This window comes from Neopelma chrysocephalum, unplaced genomic scaffold, assembly GCF_003984885.1.
Source record: "Neopelma chrysocephalum unplaced genomic scaffold, ASM398488v2 Primary Assembly neopelma1_68, whole genome shotgun sequence".
Taxonomy (NCBI): Eukaryota; Metazoa; Chordata; class Aves; order Passeriformes; family Pipridae; genus Neopelma; species Neopelma chrysocephalum.
This window is the reverse complement of record NW_020897727.1, coordinates 8,671,247-8,697,138: the sequence shown is the minus strand read 5'-3', so window position 1 is coordinate 8,697,138 and position 25,892 is coordinate 8,671,247. Positions and strand designations below refer to the sequence as shown.

Here is a 25,892-nt window from a genome sequence, read left to right as displayed (position 1 = left end):
CTATAAAAGTAAAAAAAATAGGTTGGAATGGAAAGCTTTGATTTAGGTTCATTTTTTTTTAATGCATCTTTTGAATCAACTAAGAAAACCCCTAGGATATGATTAAGATTCAGACCAAATAACACGTAAAATTTCTGTTCAGAGTGGGAATTTCACCTTTTTTTTCTGTAAGTTTAGCTGCTGGAAGGGTAATTTTTATTTGTTTATATAGCAGGAGCATAGTAAATACTAGAAATAAATTGAAAGCTTATTATAAATAAACTAATATTGTAGGGCAGATTGAAATACTGAACAATGTTGATAAACAGATGCTGTAAATGCAGATACAACAGTTGCAACAAAATAAAAAACACACTTTGAGAATTAAAGTTAGCAATGAATTGTTCTGATTAAATTTACTGTTGATTTTATCTGATGATGAAATTCTATAAGAATAAGATATTGTTCCAAATTTCAATTTGGGTACAACCATCCTATTTAAACTCTTCCCACAGGCTGAATTAGTTTGGTTTGACTGTTGTTCTCAACTGTTGTGTGATTTTGTTGAGTTATTAACCAGCTTTTCACTGCCACTTGAGAGGAATCTCCAGTGCATTCTTAAGCAGTAATTGTATGATCAGATTATCTTCTGGAGTTAACCTGGCTCTTGGTGATAGAACTCTAAGCCAGAGAAAGGTCCTATTAATGTCAGTGGAATGACAGTGATTTCACTGAGATCAGAGTTGTGGGTTATATATTTGGATATCTGTCTATACACCATTGAACACGGGGCCTTATCCTCCTTATACACTTGAAGGTATGAGCATGGGCTTAAGGTTTTGGCTGATGGACTTATTGAAATATTTTCAAATGAAAGCTGGAAACAAGTGTATTATATTTTCATGAATATTTAATATCCATTGAAGCTTAATGTGGTGACATGTGCTCTGCTTACTCTGAACAAGGATAGACAGTGCCTTTCCCTTCCATGTATTACATATCGGTAGGACTAGAAGTTATTTGTCCTTATTTTATTATTTAGGCAGTTTCTAGAAATCATGTAACTTTTGGTGAATTTTACTTTCCCCATGTTTGAAAAGCTGTAGGTATTAAATGCCCTTGTGAACTGCTCCTTCATCAGGTTAAAATTTTAAGGTGAATGTTTATTTACCTCACTTGTGACTGGCATGTAATGAACACAGGAGAGGCTGAGGGAGCTGGGGTTGTTCAGCCTGGAGAAGAGGAGGCTCAGGGGAGACCTCCTCACTCTCTACAACTCCCTGACAGGAGGGGGGAGCCAGATGAGGTCGGGCTTTTCTCCCAGGCAACCAGCAGTAGGACAAGAGGGCTGGGTCTTCAGCTGTACCAGGGGAGGTTTAGGTTGGATATTAGGAAGAATTTCTTTCCAGAGAGGGTGATCAGCCATTGGAATGGGCTGCCCAGGGAAGTGGTGGATTCTCCGTCCCTGGAGGTTTTTAAGAAGAGACTGGATGTGGCATCAGTGCCATGGGCTGGGAACCACGGCGTGGTTGGATCAAGGGTTGGATTTGATGATCTTGGAGGTTTTTTCCAACCAGGTTGATTCTGTGATGTTATATTGATGATATTTTCATTCAAACAGGGAATGTGTTTCATATTTGAGAGTACAGCTGCAAGTGGAACACTAATTCTTTTCTATTGTAGGACTCCAGTACACATTCTTAATTTATTTCTGGTATTGATTGCTTCTTTGGAATTCAAAGGAAACTTCCCTAGACTGTCCCACTTCCAATTCCTTCCAGGTTTCATGATTAGCTCAAACACATTGCTCACAAATGCCACAGATTCCTTTGCACAGCCAGTCAATAGCTGTAGCACAGTGTGAGTAACTAATCAGATCAACGGACCAACTTTATTACATTTTCACCCAAACAGCAACATCTTCTTGTCATGCCCACTTACATACACATTCCTAGACCACTGAGCAGGGTGATGTGGTTTAGGAGATTCACAGTCTCCATATTCATATTTCAGGAAAAGAAAGTGGTGCCAAAGAGCTCAAACTCCGCAGTGGTTCAGCTTTAACCCTGCTGGTGGTACCTGAGCTCTGACTGTGAGCTGGGAGCTCCTGAGAGTCTTTTAGCGGCCTCATCTCCCTCCATCAAAGCAGAAGTTTCCAGCTTTTATGTACCACATGCACCCAAACAATATTTAGTGTAATGTTTAGATTTGACTGCTAATTCCAGGCTATGGAACAACATTGAACTGTCACCTGCTATATGTTCTTTCTTTTCTCAAATTCTGTACCAAAATTCTCTTCTTTCCCATGGATTTCTTTTTTTTTTTTAAACTGATAGTTCCCTGTTTTTGCTCATTTATAAACTAACCTTGATTTCCCACGTTGAAGTTTATGGTTCTGATTCACTAGACACGTTTCTCAGTCCAAATTCCAGTGAATTCTTCTGTAACTGCTTCCATCCATTTTCTCTCATTGCCTTTCCCTAGTGATCCGTGTATCATTTAGCATCTTCATTGTCTTTCCTGTTAGTCAAAGTTGAAAAATTTTTCTTAACTTTCTTTCCCTTATCTTATCCCCCTTCCCTCCAGGTGTTCATCACACTAAACTTCATAACCTCATTTTCCTGGTGTCAGGAACACCAGTGCTTGCAAAATTACTTTGTTCACAAGCGAACCTGTAGAATCAGAATTGGCTGGAATCAGTCACAGTTCTCTGTGCAGATGGCATCCAGGCAGCCAAGATTTCACATTGTTTACATCTATTTTCCATAATTCTTCACATTTTATGGCATATTTCTCAAATTATTCACCAGGTTCTACTGTCTGGCTGCTCCCAATCAATGATTGCACTGCAGAGCTTGATAGAAATCTTTGTGTGCCTGTGTTTGTGTGTAAGATTCCTGATTGCTTCCTTTTGGATTACAATTGTATTGTTGTATTTCTTTTTTGAAGCTGGAAAAAAAAAAGGCTTTGCATTGTATGTATAACCTTATTTCCTATCACAGCCACCTTCATCTTCATTCAGTCTCTGAATCAAACCCTTTCACTGAAATAGTTCTGCTGAAAATAAAAAAGGTATCGCTGATTTGTCTCTTGATGTTCACTGGGTCAAAGTGTAAATGTCCACTAAATGCAAATAGTTTTAATTTCTTTTCATTTATTACATCTCTAATTGCTCTATGAGACTGAAGTCAACCGTATATACAGGAAAATAATAGCTGAGCCTGAATCAGTGACACCTGTGGTTATTTTTTGACTGACTGAAATGGGTTTTGTGTTGGGTTTTGTGTTAACTGCACTGCTGATTTCTCATGGTTCTGTCTTGTAAGTTATGACACAGTTTATTCCTATAGATCCCTGATCTATCCAGCTCAAGGTTTTAGGCTCTGTGTCCTGTGTCTACCTCACCTCAGCACATTAATGAGAGAGACTAATCTTATGTATTCCATAGGCAGAAACTCTTGGATGTCTCACTCTTTAAAGGCTGGGAAGTGAAGGCTGGTTAAATGAACTTGGCAGCCACCTCATTTCACTTGCTGCAGGCATTCAGCAGAAATTATTTTAAACACATTTGACATTATGTGACTTACAACAATATGCTGCAAACCCAGTGGGGTAAAACCTTAACTGCAGTGCTTAGGAAAATTGCTGGAGAACTTCATTTAAAAAAAGTAACTTGTTTTCTGTGCTGCACAGTAGCCTGGATACATTGGGTTCCAGCCATGGAGCCTGGACTGACACGTCTATAAATAATTGCTAGAAATAAGGGGACACTTGAAGGCATTTAGAGAGGAAGCAGAAGGAATTAAGAAGAATAGCCAAGAGTGTTCTTCAGTGTCATAAGATAATTATTTGTAAAGATGGATAAAGCATGAGAATACAGAAAAGTCTTATACTTGGAAAACCAAACCTGTTTAACACATCTTTTCCCTGGTCCTTCCCTACTGAAGATGGGATGCTCAGTTTGGATCCAACTCAGCAGAGCAGTTTCCAAGTTCCTTTGCTTACAGATGTGTGCAGTTCTGGGCATACTTTAAAACTTGCTGATGGCAAACTTTCAGCAATCTTTTCCTGGGATTAATCATCCCCATTTCAGCAAAAATATACTCAGTGCCTTTTGTAATCTGGTCTGGAAATGTAACGGATCTGAACTAGGTAGAAACATCTGTAATGTCAATATTTAAATTGCCAAGCAGAAGCCAGGCTAATTATGCACAGCTGCTTGTATATCCCAGTAGGAATTTTTACTCATATCTGTGTGGAATAAAATACAGCTGTGTATGAATATGTGTATTTTGTGGATGTAGAGATGTATATTTATATATATACATATAGCATATATATGATAGGCACATATTGCAGAGAGATGAGCATATGTAGACACAATTACTTATCTGGTCCCTTAGTAGGGTCCTGGTATGTTTTAGATGCTGTGTATGTACATGATGGAAAGAAAAGCTATGGATTTAGTAATAATGTGTTGTATTATGGCAGACAAAGGTGCACATGCAGTCTAATCTGCCTGTGTTTTTTTGGAGGAATAACCCATTAAATTGTTGTCCAGTAATTAACAAGTGTCCAGTACATTTTGAGAAAATTAAAATAATCTTGTATGTGGTAATTAGCAGTTCAGTCCAACTGAGTCTGTGATGGGAGTGTTGGAAGCAGGACTCTACAGCCCACTCCAGGCTTCAATTAGTCTTGATTTTTGGCATAAAGAGGTTAAACTCAGAAAAGGCTCCAGATCAGCTCAGGTGCACAGGTCAGAATTACTGGTCTGTCTGTGAGGACTGGAAATGGTGAGTCACCCTCTTCAGTCCCAGACAGAAAATTCCCTTTGACTTCCTTCTAACTGCACAATGATTTGTGTGCTCACTGTCCCTCCTGCTAAAACGAGCTTTCATCTGCTTTTCTGTAGTTATACACTTGACATTCCAAAAATCAGTCTAATGACCAGATCAGAGTTAATGCCTGATGTTAAAGGTTGTAAAAACACTATGGTCTCTCTCCCTTGGACAATTGATGTAATGAAGTGCTCATACTTCCAAGCACAGAACAGTGGAAGCACTGGTGGTTTGTGCTTTTGGCTCTTTTTGCATTATAGCCCAGGTTCATTAAATAAAAATAAGCACGTTTCTTAATTACAATACAAATGAATTTTTTAAAAAACGCTGGAGTCCTTGGTGGGCACTGAAAACCAAGGGCTCAAATGAGTTTGTGTAATTCAGTGTGTAATTGTTTGCGAAGGGAAATTTATGCACTAAAGTAAATTAACCAGTGGCTTTTGCACCTGGGCTTTTGCACCTGTTTTACACATCTCCTTATGTCCTCTCAGGAAAGAGAAGGATGGGCTTTAAAGCTCCAAGCAGTCTGGACACATGAGACAACCTCATCTGTGTCATCCGTTAATTGAAAGATCCCGCAGTGTTATATGGAAAAATTCCTGGCCGAGTGGCTGTGCAGAGGAGGAGGAGGAGGAGGAGGAGGATGCCCTCTTGATAGGCTTTATTAGTGGCATAAAACCTCAGTTTATGTTTATACTCTTCTAAATCACCATTTCTGGCTGCTGCCTTCCCATCAGCTCCTTGCAGGCCCAGCAACCCCTCAGGCTGCGCGGCCCTGCTCTGTCAGTGCCCTCTCAGCACCCACACCACTGAACTGTGAATGGGATTCATTCAGACCCTTTAAAGGGCATGAAAAGGGGGATAAATCCCCACAACTTGCAATCATGTGCCATAAATTTATGGTGTGATCTGGGCACTGATGGCAGGAGAGGCAATAGCTGAAGCCCTTTCCCGCCCGCCGTGTCCTCCCCCTCAGCTGGATGTAAATCCTGGGGTTGTGTTCCCAGGGGTTGGAACAGTGGGATATCGTTTCCTCTGGCGGTAATTCCGTGGTGTGGCCGCTGCTCCAAGTGCCAAATGAAAAAACCCTATAAATTGTCAGTGCAGGCAGGATTTGCCTTAGTGTGCAATGCCAGGATCAGTCAACAGACACATCCATCCTTCCTTTGGTATGGAAGGGATCCGTGGCTGAATGGAGAACTGACCACTGCAGAGTGGCAGGATTATTTATTGTCTTGCAGGTTAATTTGATTCATTTTCCCAATGTTATTTGATAGCTCTTATCAGGGAGATAGTGTATTTAAAAAGAAAAACAGATAGAAAAGAGATGCTCTTTTTCAACTGCGGGTTCATATTTCCTTGGCTTTTTTCCTCTCATTTCTCCCTTTATTTCAGGCATTCACAATATCTCTTTTCCCACCATTAAATATAGTGCTTGGGGTTTAAATTGCAGTCTGTAATCCCGTGAAGTCAAAGGATAGTAGCACATTACACTTGGAAGAGTGAAAGCAATTGCAATAGGAAAAGAAACCTTAGTGAGAATGACCCACCAGGAAAAAGCAAACAGAAGAAATAATGACAGGTAATCTAGTTTTACAGTATGAGAAGTTTGTGGGGTTTTATGGGAATATTCAAAATAGTTCATGTGGCTTTCACACATTGAGCCCAACTTCTAGAAAATGAAACTCTAATTTCTTCATTCAGATTATATCTTTTAAATACAGAAAATGTCACCTTTGCACACCACCATTCATTTCCACCCGTAGTTGCACTATTTCTGTGTAATAGTTTTCCGTGGCTGTCCACTGAAAATAGATGGGAAATTACATTTATTTTTAGAAATCAAGCCCTCCTAGTGAGCACCACTAACATGCTCAGAAGTAAGTAAGGGTTTTTTTTTTTTTTAATGGCACATTTATGGACAAAGAATATTCTAGTAAGGACAAAAAGCTTATTTTGGGGTTTCTTGCAGGGGGGAAAAAGGTGCTGTCAGCTGGTGTGTGTGATGTGCAGAGAATGCATGAGTGAGTTAGAATCACACTTAGGGAACGTGACAGACAGGTGGAAGGTGAAATCTCACAGTGGTGCACAGGTCTTACTTTCCATCCATCTTCTGCTGGTTGGAAACTCCCCTTAGAAATGTCTTTTAAATATGGATCTAAGAAAATATTAACAGATCCAGATTCAGGACAGTGATTTCCTTGGAATACAGTTGTAGTTCATCATTACTCTGATTTAAACATCCAGCAGTAAAATGTGTGGGACACCCTTGGGATGGAAACTATGGGACCTCAGTCTCATGTTTTCAGTTTTGTACAAGTGAACACTACGAAGACCAAAAGAAATCTTGATTCCAAAGTACAAGTAGAAAATGACTTAGATAAAACATTTTAACTGATTTTTCCTCAATTCCTACTTATTATATTTACAAGCCAGTTTTCAAATGGATAGTGCCATGTGCTAAGCATTATGCTGGTGAAGACAGTGCATGTTTTCTTGGATTGCTCTGTCCCAGTTCCATATCTGTTCATTGACAGTGTGCTTATCCTGCTGTTCTGTTCTAAAATGTAGTGTGGGTAAAACATGTTCTTAAGAGTAGCACAGTATTTGATAATTGCTTTAAGAAATAGGAATGTTATAAAAAATGTGATTTTGTATAAAATAGCAATATTTGCCATGCAAACATTATGGCAGCACACCCAGCACCTCAGAGAAAGGAGGTGGGACATTCCTGGGAGAAATATATCAGTTTCCTCTGAGGAATCTCAGAGAGGAAAGCAGAATATCATGTTTACTATAAAAGTAAAGAGCACAATCTATTTTTAATATCATTTCATTTTCACCATCAAAAGCATCGTCAGGAAACTTGGCAGGGAAAGTTATTTTTGACATGGTTTTGAAATTGAGAGACACATCTCAAGACAAAGCTACCTTAATTAATGAAATAATTTATGACACACTGCAGGGCTTGTCTACGGGGTCATGTGATTACTCATTCAATTAATATATATTATAAATTTTCTTCCAGTCCACTCGAGGGTGTAATTTTATTAAGCACACAGGGAAACAGGATTTCTTGGCCTCATTGCTTTAGGCTTTGAAAGGGCAGAATATGCTTGATCTCACAGAGGGAGGTAAAAGATATGTTTTTTCATAGTTAGTTTTGGGGGGAAAAAAAAAACCAAACCAAAACCAACCAAACAAAAAAGGCAACCAAAAACCCCCAATCTGCCCATTCAGTTGGTCAAACCTCTTTTGCTTTTCTCCACTGAAGATGTGTTATTTATTTCTCCAAGCTGTAATCTCTCATCTACAGTGACAACCACCTCCTTTGGGCTTTGAAAATGTTGCCAGACTCTCAGTATGATTTTACAATCTGAATTTCATGATGTTTGATTAAAAAAAAAATGTCTCTTGAACAGTCATTCTCTTTTACCATTGGCAGTTATGAATATAGCATGTTTCTTTAAAGCAGTTTTAAATTTTTTAAGAGGTGTCATTTAAAAGTTTTTTTATCTGTCATTTCTTGCCATCAGCCCTGTGCTCCTGAGTATCTGAGGAGTTTGGAAGGCATCCGAAACACTGAAGTTAAAGGGAGTGTTAATGGAAGCTCTCTTTGTGTTTTCCTCTTAAATGACAGTTTTTTGTGTCAGCTGAGATTGGCATATTTAGGAATCAATGGATGTAGGAATGTCAACGAAATTCATGCAGGCTCGTTGTTGCTAAAAGCCCAGGTACTACAAATCTGAGTTTCAGAGAGGAAACGTGCAACAATCCCTTTTTAGCACAGAAAAAAAAATCATTCCTGTTACATCACCACCCCTTCAATTCAGAATGTGGAGATTATGTAGGCCTGGGTTTGTTGATAAAATCCACACAAATTACAGAAGGGCATCAGCTGGATTCTGTACAGGACTTTTCTTTCAAAATTTAATTCACTCCCTTAATTTCCTTTTGCATTTTATTGCCTAAACCATTAATTAATGTCATTGATCCAGAGGTTTGAATACTTTAGCACCTGCAGCACCTTTGCTGGGCAGCTTCGTAGCTTGGTACTGCTACCCAAAGCACTCTGTAAATTCTCTGATTCAGCACCTAAGGTAGCATTTTTTACTCTTCAAAAAGTTCTCCTCTGGGGTAGAGCACCAATTATAAAAATGCAATCACAGCAGTTGCATGATATTAAAATAAAACTTACACAGTAGCATATAATAGCAAATCAAACTATTAAACAATAGAGAGGTTTTTCCTATATGCAGGAGTAGGTTCTTACTCCCTCAGGCTGTGCAAGTGCTGCAGTCGAGGAATTGTGAACATTTACGGGATTGGGCTGGGATTGAGCAAGCCCTGGAATCATAAAATCACAAACTGGTTTGGGTTGGAAGGGACCTCAAAGCCCATCTGATTCCCTGCCATGGGCAGGGACACCTTCCACTAGCCCAGGTTGCTCCAAGCCCCATCTAACCTGGCCTTGGACACTTCCAGGGATGGAGCAGCCACAGCTTCTCTGGGTAACCTGTGCCAGGGCCTCCCCACCCTCACAGGGAGGAATTTCTTCCTAATATCCAATCTAAACCTCTCCTCCTTCAGTTTAAAACCGTTGTCCCTTGTCCTGTCACTTGTACAAAAGGTCCCTATCCCTCCTTTTTGTAAAGACTAAGCCAGGATTAAGGCGAGAGGAGTGAGCATCCTACTGATGTCTCAACTGAACTTGCTTTGTATTCTTCCACTAAGAGACAACAGCTCATTTTTTAAGGCAGAAAAATGGTATTTAGGTACTTGGTATCTGGGATCAACATTTCACTCAGATACAGTAACTCCAGTACCAGTAAATAAAACTGGTTTGAGGTTTTCATCTGACAAATTCTGCAATAATTTTATGAACAATTTGGAGGAATACTCAGACAAATCCTGTTTGAGAGAAAGCTCATATCCTAAAGCCACTCCGAGAATTTCTGTTAATTAAAGAGTGGCCAGACACTGAACAAGAAATAACACTAAAATAATGTAGTTAAGTTAATGAAGGGAACTGAGATCCTGAAATGCCTGTGGTGTGGCTATGAGTAAATGGACTTTGCAGTGCCTGCCATCACTGCTGTGCAATGACAGAAAAACAAATGCAGGTTTAGCAAGCAAAGTTTATAACAGATTTAACCAGTGTGCAGTGGGCAGGACTGTGACTGTTATGTCAGCTTTGTGTGCAGATGGGATGAGTCCCCAAATCTGCTTGGCCAAAAGTTGACCCAGGAGCTCAGTTTCCAGCTGTAGCAGAGAAGGGACATAGCCATGGAAAACAAAATCTATGGAGACACCTCAGCATTCTTTACCAGACAGTGTAATGGCTCATGAAATTGCATACATTACTGTTTGGACACACTTGCAAGCATTGTTTTGCAAACTTCTCGTTTTTTAATTTAAACAGTTTTGCCTTCTTGATTTTAAGCCGAACTCCATCATAGTTTCCGTTAGCAAAAACACACAGTACTCAAAATAATTATAAATCAAAAAGATAGACATGCCCCTTGGGCTTGTTGTAATCTTGCTTATTTGGCAGTTTCATTTGGGGAGGTTACACGTGGAGCAGCTGGGTGGATGCTGCAGGCTCAGTGAAAAAGAACTGGAGAATTGAAAATTTGATCGTATTTTTTTTAGCCAGGGAAAAAAAGTTAATAGTGTAGCTTTTCCAATTTCATATGTTGAAGGTTTGCCCTTGCTAGTTAAGATAATATAGTTTATCCATCCTTTGGGCTCTTATTTTCTCATTGCTACAGCTGTATCCAAGAAAGTCGAAATTATCAGCTTCAGGCTTCATTGCTATTGAATAAAGTTTTAACTCATTTTTCTTTTCCTTTTTTTTTTTTTAATATTTTTTCTTCAAACTGAAGAATCCTTTTGGAAGCAAGCAAGCCTTTTGTTTTATCCCCCTCTTGCTGGTTTCCAGATTACAATTTCTCTGTCAGTTCTTTAACAGGTAGCTACTCAAACTGGAAAGTGTAAGGGAAGGGCATCAAGATTCTGGATGTTCTCCTTGATCATTATGTGGATTAAACCAGCAGTTCCAGCACTACACTTTGGAAACCATTTCTCCAACAACCCTCACTCAGAGTGGTTTGAATGTAGATGTCTCTTTCCTAAATGAAAATAAATCAAATTTTCTGATAAAGGTGAGGGTTGTTTCCTCAGACCTCACCCAGGGAGGGACGTTCCCCTGCACAGGCTGGAGTGGGGAGATTGTTCATTCTCACCGTGGCTCTATATTAAATATATTGTTCCATAAAAAGTGGTGTGATATTTACTCAGGACTGGTATTACTTTGGTGTGTCCTGAGGGTTTTTAAACAGTGTGTGCTGGAGGAGAGGAAAAATATCTTCCTTAACTTACGGATTTTAGCATTTTCATAAGCACGTCTGTGAGGATGGGCTGTGGTGATGCTGCTTAAACGCTTCTAAATTTGCTTGGACTGCAGCTGCCAAAGAAATGAAAACATAAAAAAAAGCATTAATTAAGAGAAACCGAATGAAGTAAAGATTTCTTTGTTATTGTAGCTTTTCTCTTGCAAATCTGCTCTACCTTAGCTGGGGGCTAGTCCCTCATAGGGAATTACAACCTGTTGAATGCTAAGTAGGTGGTGTGGACCAATATTAATGAGGATCTGTGGAGCAGACTCCTTATTACTGCAGCCAGAAGGAAAAAAAGCAGGATATTTCATGGTTTGGTACTCTGCCTAGGGACACTGAATTTACATATGGCCTAAAACTGCTGATCAGAGCTAATCTCCCTGATCATCATAGCTTGAAGAAAGGTTTAATATTCAGGATGTTCTGAAATTTTTTTTTTCCTAAACAAAAATAGGCTGCATGAAAGTGGGCCATTGGCAAGCCAGGACTGTGTGCTGCTGCCAAGAATTTTAATGGCCCGATGCTAAGCAGAAGGACTTGTGCTCCAGCAAAAGTTTTGTTCTCAGACACTTGCTCAGTTTATTTTGTTTTCTTAAGTCTCATCTAAATCACATTTTTTCCCCAGACTGATCTGATGAGTCTTCAGAGCACAAGAGACAGTGGGATGTGGCTGCTGGATGAGTCTTGGCAGCAGACATGGCTCTTGTGATGGCCATGGGATGTCCTTAAATTCTCCTCCCCTTGACCCTTTTCCTGGTGGGATGTGCCAATTTGCAGCTGAGAATGGCATCTTCCTTTCTATTAGTGTAGGAAACACAGGGCACAAAGCTTTTAGGGGTGGGGCATCCTCATTTCTCCCCACTGTTATTTTAAAGGTGTGCAAATTAATTGCCAGCTTTTGTCTTTCATTCTTTACGATCCTGGGCCAAGGACAAGGTAATGTGCCAGCTGGGAATTGTACTTGCTTTCCAGCTCTCCATGCTGTATCCCCAAAATTCTTATCTGTGTTACATTCCTGAGAAAACCAGAACCAGTCCCTTTACTCCTAAATGACTTCCTGTAATTGGCAGGATTTAGTCTGTGGATCCATTTAGGTTTCATCTATAGATGTATTTACAGATCCCCTGCAGTCTTGGTACAACTGCTACCAATATGTGGCATTTGCTTTTGTCCAGTAGCTAAAAATTAACATCTTTGATCTTTGCTTTATGGTACAAAGGGGGAGATACTTTTAAGAAGTGAAAGCCCTGGACAAAAATTGCAACTGCAAAATTTTGCCCATTGAAAATAACTGCTCAAGGAAAGTATATTTGTGTTATTTTTGCTGATTTTTTTTGTCCTGGGGGGCAATGAAAAGCAAAAAACTAAACAAATAAACACCCCACTCTATGTCCACCCACCACTCTGTGCAGTCTGTCACTGAAATATTTGCAGTGGCTGATAACGTGAGGAGAATTTGGGGGGTGTGTTTGCCCCATTCCAACCAGACTTGGTTTTGTGGCTTCTTTCTGATCTTTGTGTGGTGTCTTTTCTTCCCGTGGCTGTAGCAAATCTGGGATGCCTCATTCCCTACCAGAGCAGCAGGTTTCCTCCTCTCTCTGCCCCTGCATTGCTTCTCTCGTGGTTCTTGTTGAGGAATAGTCACAAAGTGCTCCTGAGCTGGGAGGGCACAGCTTGAACGTGGAGAAGCCAGGAATTGAAATAATTTTGCCTTACAGCACCATTGACCTCTCCTGCATCACATATGCTGGGTATTCTCTCATGTGTTAAACTGCAAACCCCAGAAGATGTACTTTTTAACTGTATTTTTGTTTAATTTATTTCTTAAAGGGTAGAAATTTGTTGGAGTTTTTTGGGGAGGTTTTTTGTTTTTGTTTTTGTTTTAAAGACATGTAAGGATTTTTTTTCAGGGCAGCATCTGGGATACATGAACTGGCTTTGATAGTCTCAGCTTGGATGTGATTTGTGACCTTGTTGGTAATATCTGTGACAGAGGAAGAATTTTATTGCCCATAAGCTTCCCAGCAATGAATATTTCTATATGTTGGTAGGTGGCACTTTTTGAAATACACTCTTGCTCATGTAAACACATGTGCAATGTCTTTTGTTGCAAATCACCACTGGGAATTGTCCCATGAAAGCTTCTCTGAGCTGCTGGTTCCTAATTTTTCCTGAAGTTTGCTGAGCACTTTTATCTTTATGTGTTTACCTTTAAGCACATCACTTGAGCTTTTTAGGCCAGTCTGGGAGAACACTGACATGCAGAAGTTGTTACTCCTACTTTTGACTTTTCCAGTTAATTTTCAAGAACATAAATTCTTGCTTGCTAATTAATTTTTTTGCTTGGTTGGAAATGACTGCCACAGTTGGCAACTGCAAGTTGCTATGGAGATATTTTCTGCAGGTTTTAAAAGGTGAATGAGGATGTTGAGAAGTACCTGAAGTGTGGAGATATATATTCACACCTTAATTCATAAATTCCCACTGTTTGGTTGAGATTTAATATTTAATATAGTTAAATAAAATGGCTCATATTTCCCATTTTGAATGTTCTTTTCAGAGGTGGACAAATAACTCTGCATTATCTGCATCTGGTTTTAAAATTATGATGAAACATGAAAGTTACCTCCTTATAGGTCAAACAAATTCATTTATTATTTGGGATGTTAACAGAGATGGATGGTGAAAAGTGTGTGTAGGTCTAACAGAAAACAGGCAGAGAAATTTGGCCACAGTGGAGCTTAGAGTAAATTTTCTGTTAGTGAGAAAATATTGACTACTTTGTACACAGATTTTATAGTGAAAATCTACATATTTGAGAACAAGCACTTGCTGGTGTTAACTGGAAAATCACTCAGGGAGGAGTTTGCAAGTGAGGTCAGGCTGTGATGAGCTATTTAGAATAAATAACTGTAAAGGATGTGGAGTCCCAGAATAATGAAGGAAGAAAGACCTGTGGAGGTTGGTTGATCCAGCCCCTCTTTCAAAACATGGCCAACTTTATAGTCAGAGTATTGCAAAAACTGTCATGGAAAGCTCCTTTGGGACATAGAAACAACTCAAACCAGATTCCCTGCATAGTTTCTAAAGGGCAAACTTGGTTTCAGAGAGAATACAGCTTATTTAGGTGGAATAAAGGCCACACAAATCCAGACAAATCCACACAAATTCAAATTCTGAGCAAATGTTTGGTTTGATCATATTCACAGGCTCCTTTTCTCATAAAAGTTCATATTAAGAGTTTGCTCCAGTTAATAGAGGTGGGAGGCAGATGCTTTTTATTGATGAAATCTGTCCTTCTACCACAGGTCAGCAAAGGACTTGTGCAGTATCTAAACTCCTGGAGCAGTTCCTTTTTAGGAGATTAAATGAGTTCCTACTTTGCAGCCATAACCTCCTCCCTTCTGTTTTCAGACAACTGCTGTTCAGTTGTTATTCATTATTTCCAATTTTGTCATCTAGGAAATTCAGTGCACTGTCAGAAAACTCGAATATTGCCAAAATTTATAAGAGAGAGCTGCACATTAATTCATGTTTTTTCTTATAAGTTTAGTTCTGTAAGCAAGAGAATACATCAGAATAAAAACTAACCACATTTCAAAGTCACGGGGAAAAGCTTAAAAATACTGCCCTAATTAGCCCAAGAGACTGAAGAATTAAATTGATTTTCATACTCTTGTTTATTAATTCATTTTAATCTCCTGGTTTTGAGGTCAGACTCTGGATACACAAAGCCGAGTGTTACTAAGATAAGGAGCAGTGCCTGGGGATCTCACTCCAAGCAAAGCTTAAAGCTGATGGTATGTAAGGCTCAGTCAGGGAATTCCTGGGGTATATTCCTTATGTTCCCCAGGGAAATGCAAACAAGCAGGGGAAGCCTTTGAGATGCTGCAGTTTCTCTCGGTGCCTGAGAGTTCACCCATCATGTCCAGCTGCCAGGGTGGGCAGTGGGGTTTGAAACAAGGGGTCACAGGGGGACTGAAAAGCTGCCTCAGGGCCTTCCTAGGAATGGAAAGTGCCAGTGAGATGATGGAAGTTAATGGGATTGACACTGAAACCTCATTCTCTTCTTTGGCACCCCTGCACATATACTGATTTTTTTTTTTTTAAATTGTGTATTTCAAAGCTGAAAGGAGTCAGTGTGTCATATTGGCTTCAAATACAGTTTGCTGTTATGGATAACTTTATGAACCCAGCAGTGAAAAGAAATATTTAACACTGTAGTCTTCGAGAGACTACTTTGAGATTAAACCCCTACTTTACCCTTCCTATCTGTGTCTGAAAAGCACTGCTCAGTATAGAGGGGAGAAGCAAAAAAAGAAAATCATTGTTTCTCTGTTATCAGTCGTGTTACCCTGTGACCAGAATCCTAAACCTTGGAGATTTATAAACCAAAACACTTCGGGGAGAGCTCCAATGAAGAGCAGTCCCAAATCACTCAACAGTGGCAATAAAGGTGCATAGAAAAGGGATCATTCAGGGATATTTAAGTAGTTCTAGTAGAATGGTCTGAGTTTTAAAAAGTTCATGTCATATTTTATTATATTAATAGGTATCCATGAATCTCCCTCATGTCATGCAGTAACTTGCTGCAATACTGGAAGTAATGAAAGGCACAGTGTTCAGAATTCCTCAGTCCTGCAATGGTCAAGGCTACATTAATATTTACATTATGTAAATTATTTGTTAATGTTGAATCATGTTGAACTTAGTGTTATCTTTATAACATTTATTACATAGAGCAAGAAGAATTTTACAGCAAGATACAGGGAATTCACAATTCTCTCTAATTATTGAAGAAAGATGTAATACTTTACCTGTGATATTATATGAGTTATTAATTTTTTTTTTAAATGGCTGTCAAAACCCAAATGGTCTTGTTGGCACATACTGTCATAATAGAAACAATGTTGAGATATAAAGGCTGCTTAGAGAAGTTTAGGGTTTATTTTTCTTTTAAAATGCCGTTCACTCCAAGGTGAAATACTGCTTCTGGTGAATTCACTGGGAGCTTTGCCACCAAACTCAACACTCTAAAGTTCATTCTTTAAAATATTTAAGGTATTGTGTCAAACTTCCTACCACAGTCAATATCCAAAGGAGAAAAGAGAAAAAAAAGCAAGAATTTAAAATGTAGAGGGTCCTGGGACACACCTCTGCAACCATCTTCAAAGTAAGGCAGGAAAACACACACGGCTGGAAAGGGGGAGCATGGATCTGGTGCAGGAGATGTGTGTTGTAGCTCGGTCCTCTACTTCCCTCTAGAGTCGGTGGGGAGAAATAGGTGTCTCCAAAGGGTGATTAATCCTCCAGTGAACCAGTGTGACCATTGCAGACGGTGAAATGTCCAGTTCCAGTAGGGAAATGTCACCCTGGGTAACTGAGTATTTTAAGCTGGATGTCAGCAGGCTGAAAACAGGCAACTGCTGAAGCCAAAGCAACGTTTGTCATGAAATTGGTGCTGATGTCTGTCATATGTTTATTTAGGAAGGGTAAACAATTGGTTGGTTACTCAGACTTTTAAATCGCGTAGGACTGAATCACAGATACCCAATTCTCGTAATGATCACACTGTGCTACAGAGAAACAAAAAAACGGGAAGGAAAAGTTCAAATTCTCTCTCTTTGCTCTTGATTCATCTTTGGTTTGCTCGTTTATTTACTTGTTTTACTGTCACTTGGAGCTGTGATCAGTCATGACTGATGTGCTCCTGTGAGCACAGCAGGAGGGTCTCAGATACTTTGCACAGTTTTTTATTCAATTTGAGGACAATGATAAGTTTGTGAAGTTATAACACTCTTTTAAAATTTAAAAGGGAAAATTGTCAGTGTTAGTTCAAATACGAGAAGCATTTCTACACATCTATGTATTTCTTTTAATTCTTATATTTCGTTAATATAATTGATCTTATGGTTGTCAGTACTCCTTTCTGGGTTCCAATGACAAAATATTCTGTAGTTGCATCTATTAAGTCTAAGTCTTATTTTAAGAAGATTAGATTTGGTTTTGACTTCATCATATTTCACTTACTGTAAGCTTGTGTATGCTTTCAGTTTAAGTTTGGGTTTAGCAAATATACTTTTACTTTAAATACGAAACTATGATAAAAGACATAAATGTTCATACCATAAAGATCACTCAATCCTGTAGTGAAAAGGTAGAAGTCAAAATGAAGTTCTTCTTTCTATAAAAATACCTATATGTAAGTATCCCAAATTGGTGAGCTTACTTCATTTTTTTTTTAATTTTTAATTTTTTTGGCATTATACCTACATGTTATGTGAGGTAAAGAAAGGTGAAATAAAATTAAGAGAAATGGTAAAGAGTAAGAAAATAAGTGAAATATATGACCCAGCACTGAGATTCAGTTCCCAGATGATCACATAGCTCCTATTTTTCTGATCTGGGTGATGTAACATTCAGTGTGTCTGTCCCTAGTAGAAATATTGCAGGATTACCAACACTTTTGTAGGACAGGTCTTGAGTTCTTTCCTGTGAGATAACTCTCTGTGTTCCTTCTGTTTTATACACCATGAAATTAGAAAGTTTAGAGCCTGTTCAGGTTTTTTGGCTTCTAATAATTAATCTCACAAAGTCTTTCTGCATGCTTTTTTTATTATCACAGCTTGAAAGAAAAACTGGAAATGGCCACAATGAGGGTTGATTGTTCAGTGTTGACTGTCTTCATTCCATCTGCCTGTGGCTTCATTTCCTTTGCTGCTCACATGGTTGCAAATTGTGTTTTGTAAAACTCATCTTATTTACTGCAAAAGGCAGGGGATGTGAAGGGAAAGAGGGTGTACAGTGAATAAACCAGGCACTGAGAGCAGAATTAAAAGCAGCCAACAAACCCACTTTTATTTTGCCGCTAAACATCAGTTATTTTTACTGCTTAACATTAACAACTATCACCTGAATAACACCAGTGGCACATTATTCTTTTTTTTTAGGTTCACCACATATTTCTTGGTTTTTAAATACCTTTTTCTAAGATATTTGCCACAGATGAGTTAATGACAGACTGGAAATGCAATTTAGGCTTAGCTAAGGCTATCTTCTCTATCTCCAATATCTTTTTATAAATAACAATTCTTTAACAGCGTCACAATAAAAGCCCTCAGTAAGAACCAAGCTGATAGTACAATTAATTTATATGGAGTAAGATGCTTCCCCTTGTATGCTTGGTTATTTGGGAGTTCTACAAACAACAAGGCAAACTATTCTATAAAATTAGCTCTCCCTGTGTCCTCCAACAAGAAATCTCAAATAACCTTTAATGTGATACCTGTTAATTAATTCGTTTTCCCCCAGACCTGTAACCCAGTGGAATTTTGAAAGCAATGCTCCTTCACTCCCAGTGTCATTTGTAGGTCCATGATTCCCCAAACAGCTTCCATTTTTTATAATGCTAAAGAGATAAGAGAAGATCTAAAGAGATAAACATTTTGTATAACTCCAGAGAGATAAGCAAAGATCTAATGCTGGGGAATTGGAGAGGGATGAAGAAAGAGCCAGACTATGTCTTTGTTGGATACTGGGTATTTGGGAATGATTCAGTAGAAATGGAAAAGCAGACAGATATAAAGTGACATGGCTTTGCATGTGCTGCATTCTGGGGCACTGCCTTAGAATAAAGATCATTTTGTTCAGGATGTTGGTGGTTATCAGGCTTAAATTCAGAAGTTCTTTGATAACTTTGCACTATCATTGCCAGAGTGAAAAAAATTTTATTGGTAATCTGAGGGTAGATTGGCACTATTTCTGGGTATTTTCTTCTTTAAAAATTATGTTGCTAATGCTGTCCTTTATCCTCACAAGATTCTTAAAGTTCTCTGACTTAACAGTTGCCACTTAATCAGCTCTGCATGTCCTCTTAAATCTGCTTTGCAAAGGCTCCTCTTCAGATTTTATGAAGTCTAGGTCTGGAATAGAGGAGGATAGCTGTGGTATTAAACTTTGCAAAAAAACCCCAAAACCCCAAAGAAGTTATAGGGGCTGGAAGAAATATCTGATCCTGTGGACAGGAGACACGAGATCACCCTGGCAAAGCCTTGTTCTGTCTGCAGCTCCAGCAGAGTCCTCTGGTGACACTTGGTCAGGGAAGTTCATTTTCAGCAAGGTGAGATGAAAGTGTTCTCCAGAAGGATGTTCTCATCTGGATTCTCCAGACAGAAAGACTTTCAGGTCCAAGGCACTTTAAGATCCAGGTTTTCTCTCTTAAAACTTTCCATGGCTATTAGTTTCGAAGGAAGTCTTGATAGTCTTTAGTGCTACTCCAGCACTGAATAGCGGGAAAAGGACTGTTCTGTGTGAGGTTACAATTTCTGTCCCAAAGTGGAATTTTAAACATAGTTTTGCAATGCTTGAGACCCTAATTTGAGACTTTAATTCTGATTGTTACTCTCAATGCCTTTGTTACTGTGCCAGGAAAGTCTGTAGGTGAAAACTGCATAGTCTAACATAGATTTGATTTTATGTTTTTCCCCTTCACTACTGAAGAGAAAGTGAACTTGTAGGCATTGTCCTTGTTGTGTTTTGTGTTGTCCCAGGTGTTGTCATGACTGTTGTTGTTGTTCCTGTTCTACCCAGGAAGCAGCAGTGTCACCTTCCTTGTTACACATGGGGCTGTGACAACTGGTACACTTGGAAAAGTGCATCTTTTTGAAGTTGTCTTTGATGAGATTGCTCAGCTTTGAATGTGAATTTAATAGCAGACAACAAATCTTCCCACCAGTGCATTTTATGATGATATTATTATTATTTTGTCGATACTGCTGTAATTTTTTATCCCTCAGTCACAAGGAAGAGCCAAAGAATAAAGGCAAATCCCAACACACACATTTCCTCCGTTCACATATACATCAGACTTACCAGCAATGTTGGCTCCTAAACAGACACCAACCATCAAACACATGTTCCTTCTCATGAGAGGGAAAAAAATGATGGTTTATTGATTGTGGTTTTGTTTCTAAAGAGTGTGTGCAAGGGAACAGGAGTTTACCAGCCCTGCTGGTCCCAGTTCACCCAGAAAATACGATTAGTGACAGTCACCACAGACTGATTTGAATGTCAAGTCAAAGGAAAAGCACTGCTATATATCTCCATCCAGCAGCCTGCCATATAAATCACATCTTATGAGTGCTCAGCTTTCTCTTAGAAGTAATTGCAGATGCATTTACATTTTGCATAGAAACAAATGGCCAATCTAATCTCAAGATCCACAAGAACTGGGAGGAATCTGCTTCCCAGCCTGTCTCCCTTGTTAATCTTCCCTGCAGACAGGCAGCTTGGCAAAACAAGCCAGCAAATGTATCCCCCTGCTTGATTTGACCTAAAGCTGAAAGGCTTAATAGGATGAATATTTGAATTTAATTATATGTTATACCATGGAAATAATATTGCAGACATCTATTAAAAAAAGAAACCTGGTCCTTCATTTGGCTTATAAACTCCATCTATTAGGAATGCTGGAACATCAGTATAAGCCAATATATTTCCTCAGCTGCCTCCCTAAACATTAAAGTGACATAAAATGCCCAATGATCTGGAACTCCTTTGCCTTGAGACCTCTGTTAACAAGACTTTCAGCTGTGGCATCGGGTAAGAGAAGTTATTGGGAGCTCTCTTTTATGGAGTGGAATTATCAAATGACTGTTATAACTGACTGCTTCTTATTTCTTGGTTTTAATGTGGTAACCCGTCCTGGAATTATTTTTATAATCAAAATGCCAAGTTCTTTCACTGTGACATGGACAAAGCTCCTGTCAAAGACTGAATTCAAATCTGCTGCTACTAAATATCAGCAGGGGTTGATTTGACCATTTAAGGTAAATAAGTGTGCCATGTACTGAGAAAACTAAATTCATGCTGCCTTTTAGGACTTCATAAGTAAGAATTTTATATATATATATAAATGCTTTTCTTTTTTAGCTTAACCATTGACTTGAACAAGAGCTGGATTAAGCCAACAAGCCAGTTTGATGTTGGTTTTTAATAAGTGTGTGCTCTGGAAAGCTACATTACAGCAGCCAGTCTGTAAAACATTGGGAGTTTTGAAGGAATCTTTCATTTAATTGAACTTTTAGGAGCTAAGAAAAAAATTACATTATCACTCTTTCTATGTCCTCTTTTTACAACACTTTTACAGAAACGGTACCTTTTATAATCACAGAGGCTCAATACGTGAACTCGAGGACTTCTACAAAGGGAATTTTTTCTCATTGGTTTCTCATTGCTTTGATGTGCTAATTTTCTGTTAAGAATAGTTTAGGAATAATTAAAACATCTTCTGAAATAGACCTCTTGAGAGGCTGGGAGACACCTACTAATGATATTCAAGAACTACTGAAGGTGACATCATTCCACTGTATTAAATATACTGAAAAACCAGAGTATTAAAAACTCGATCTGTTTTTTAATGCCTCACTTAAGCTATAAGAGAGAAAAGAAAATAGTAAAAAACAAGAGGGACATCTATACATTTATGGTTATGGGATTGCCCTATACATGTGTAGCCTTTTCTTTATTTCTGTGTCTTATTAACCCTTTTTTCTTTATGCCAGCTGGTGAATTGTAGACAACTTACACCTCCTACAAGCTTTTAAGCTGTGACATTTTTTGTGGAGTTTTTTTTTTCATTAATTTATTGACTTTTTGGCATTACACTCCAGCTGCAAAAATGACAAGGGAAATCTCTTGCTAAATGTATCCAACAGATCCCCTGCTTCCCTTGCAAATGGCCATCCTTTGTAGAAAAAAAAATATGTTGCACAGCTTGTAGCTAATAGAAGGCCCAAAAGATAATGAGTTCTCTATTGCAGAACAGATGTATACTGCTCCTTTTATCATAAGGAATAGATTTACAAGAGAAAAAAAATTACAGTAACCCTTGAAAATTCACAGCTTTGCTGGCAGTCCTTGCTGTCTGTTGTTACATGAAAAAGGGCACTGTGGTAGCTGAGAGTCAAAAAGCAATTAAATAAAAGCTAAAAAGATACGTACCAATGTCTAACAAAGACACTGAGTTGTTGGAGAGTAGGGGAAAAAATGGAAAAAGACTAAGAGGAGGAACTATTAAATGACAGAAAACATTGGCTGGTAGTTCCCTGCAAACTCATTAATTGGGGAGTGATTCAAACCATAGGCAATTGCCAAATGCTACAGTGGAGAACTTACAGAAAATATTGTGGTCATAACGAGCTTTTTTATCCAAGCAGTACCATTCACTCCACAGCTACAGTGCCACAAGTGCCTGGAAACCACAGGATCACATTCCCTTCAGGAATAGTGCTCCAGGTCCGTGCTTTGAGCCCCCGTGATCTCCACCAGCAGCCAGATCCATTGCTTTCCCATTTTTGATAGAAATGAGGTAGAAGAGTGGTCCATTCCCTGTTTGGAATGTCCTCCCAGCTCAGCCCAGCACAGAAGGGATTCCAAACCCTCTTTCCCCAAATGCCACCAGCAGCCCAACCACGGAGCAACCTTCCTTTGTATTCCTAAACACAGGAACAGGGAATTTGTCCTGCAAACTGCAGCTGTAGTGCCCTGATTGCCAGAGTACAACAGGAACTACCACTTATGACTGGGAGAGTGCACAGATGTGGATTGAAGGAAACACAGCTAAAATATTTTGTCCTTATTTCCTATCCTATAGAAATGTTCCTGGTTCAATGTCAGCAGCGAGTGAAAACAGTGAATAATTTTACAGCTCTGCCACAGCATCACTCTGTGCTTCCCTTCCAGGGCTCCGTAAATCAAGATGCAACCACAGCCATTAGGTCCAGCTCTCTAATGTGCCATTTTGGTGCTAAATTAGCAGTTATCTGAAGGACAGAAAAATTCAGAAGCAGTAGGGTGTAATCATTTCTTAATTACTTAGCATTTTGGCATGAAATTGTAGGTTGGACTTGGAACTACAGTCAGAAAATAAAGATAAATCACAAAATCATCTAGACTCATGAAAAACACCTTTAATAACAAGTAATGTCAGCTTTTTCCAGCTTTTTCCAGCTTTTCAGATTTAAGGAGATTGTTTCTGGATGTATGTTTATTTTGAAAGCTGTATTTCATCCACGGTGCTCAAATCAGTTTGGAGCACATTTTATTTTTAATAATACAGTGACAATTTTCCACGGTCTGCGTGATTTTGGATGCAAAATTACTTCTAAACTCTTTCAGTTTTACTCTAACAGCATTCCTCCTGAGTCCCGGGCTTAACATTCCTTAAATCAGTGTGGTCAAATAATAAAAAAAATTTAATGGATCTTTTCTGTGTTGGTTTAGCGAGAGACAAAACCACCTCCTTTATGACAGTGATGTTTCAGTTGTCATTTGAAGTCGTGTTCCATCCTATCCCTGTGGATTTCAGTGGCCCTTTGTGTGCTCTAAGCCACGTTTTGCCCCAGCTGTGTGATGAACACAAGATATCTGTGACTCACTCGGCCAACTTTTTGGACAATATTAATATCACTTGAATCAGCAACCTTGTCTGAACAACTCGTGTGTCCTTTGGGGAGTTGGTTGTACAGGATAATCATTAGAAAGATCTCAAAGAGGTGGCAAACCTGGGCTGCACATATATTTTACTCAAGTTCACAACTCCTGGCTGCGTTCAAAATTGTTAAAACTCTGCTGCCGTGTTTGCAGCAGCCACGGGGGTGGAACTGGGTTAGACTTCATTCCATGTGCTTGTGGACTCTGGCTTTCTGAGTCTGAAATGCTTTCAGATTTCTTCTCTCTGAACCACTTTGAATTAAATATTCAGAACTTGATTCTGAGGATGTCCTAACAAACAAGTGGAACAGTATGAATCGAGCACAGTAATAAAATATGAGCAGTGTACAAATGGCTGGGCTGTTTTCTGGGATTCATCTCCTATTGATTTTCTCTTATGCCTTTATCCTGTTTGGGCAGGATTAGGCTGGGATATGAACCCCTCATGTACAATAAGAGCTATTTTACTGTGTGAGCTTTGTGCTAAACCTTCATGCAACATCCTTCCAGCTGAGGTACAGCTCACCTGCTGAAGCAGAACTTTGAAGAACAAATCCATGTTTAAGTCAAGTTATAAGAAGTAGTAGCAGACATCAGCCAGGGACAGTGGCCCTCTCCAGTTCTGGAGAATGGGAGTTAAAAACTGTCAGCTATCACAGTGGATAATGGTGGAAATATCAAGTATTTTTGGAGTTGAAGATGCATATGTAGCTTTATAGAATATATAAGATAGGCAAAGATAAATTTTAAGTGCAGAATGACTTTATATAAAAAGGGGCAATTGCTTTTTTTGCCTCCCTTGTATGAACCTTGTTGACCTCCGGAGCATTTTTCCTCCAGAATACCAGAATATGCCAAATGCTCTGAATCTCCCCTTCATGGGTGGAACAGCATCCAGGTGTAGTTTAATTTCTTTGCTCAGTATTCCTGCAGAAGCCAGTGCTGGCTGGTTTCTGTAGAGGTTTTGCCATCTGGAGGTTTGTGTGATTTCTGGCAGATGACTTTCCTGACTAACTGTACTGATGATATTTTGGTTTTGGCACAGCCTCTGCTGCCTTTCTATGTAATTGTGATATACCAAAAAAATCAGACAGACTCAGCTGAAGGACCCTGCAGGGGCAGGAAGAGAGCTTTTATTCCATTTAGGAGATTTATCTATGCACCACACCTTCATTAAGGCACAGGTTCTTTAATAAATCCCTCCTCTGGAGCTGTATGTGCAGATCTCCTTAGGGAACAGTCTGATCTTGCTCACAATTTCAGGGGTTTGGTCCTTAAGTTTGGAGGCATCCCTTTTTTTTTTTTTTGTATGTTTGGTTGGGTTTTTTTCCTCAAATCAAAATCTCCAGCTGCTGGATTGCTAATGGAATTTAGTGGCTGCTTCTCTCGGGATCTGTAAACAGACAAAGTTCACTGATATCTAAATTATCAGCAAAATCTAAACCCTTGTCCTGCTGTTGAGTGACATCTTTTCATTGCTTCTGAGAGGCTTTATAGCCTCAAATCCCGACAATTTATTTTCCTGCAATTTTCTCATTTTCCCCGGAAGGCTCAGACCCTCCAGGGTGCTGAAGTGCATCCATTTGGCTCTGTGGGAGGAAAGGAGCTCAGCTTTTCACCGAGGTTGCCTTTGCACCTCACAAGATTGACTTGGTTTTTGAGTGGGACAGAAATAGAGGGGATCCAGGAGGTGATTAGAGGCAATCAGGATGGTTGGTCTGGACACAGGAATCAAATTCAGTGAGGGTGGGTGGTGTGAAGGTCAGGATTTTTTAGGGTTTTGGTGGTGTACACCTGGCTCAGAGCAGAATTATTACAACACTGATACCCCTGAATTCCAGCTGAATAAAAAATTCGGTGTTATCTACTCTTGGGGACCACTCATTTCCTCCTCAAAGAGGTTTTAGGACAGCAGATTAACTACACTACCAAAGGGATCCTTGCTCTCCTTGACTTTAACAGCAGTTTGGGTTATGGCATTAGATTGTGTGTTTAACTTTCCCATGGCTACACTTTGATTAGATTAATTCAATTATTACTAAGCTGGGATGTAACCAATGTGCAAAACTAGACACGTGTCTCTCAACCAAAGGCTTCCAGATCTTCCTCTGGCATTTCGAGATGACTGTCAGGGTTTTGCTGAGTTTGGGTTAGGTGCTGTGCCAGGAGACATTCCTTCTTG

General features: G+C 39.1%; 1 protein-coding gene across 2 annotated transcripts in view; it reads left to right on the top strand.

Moving 5' to 3' along the window:
* The window catches only part of CDH13 (cadherin 13), a 451,056-nt gene that overhangs the window by 259,106 nt on the left and 166,058 nt on the right, over positions 1 to 25,892 (top strand). The gene's annotated exons all lie outside the window — the stretch shown is intronic.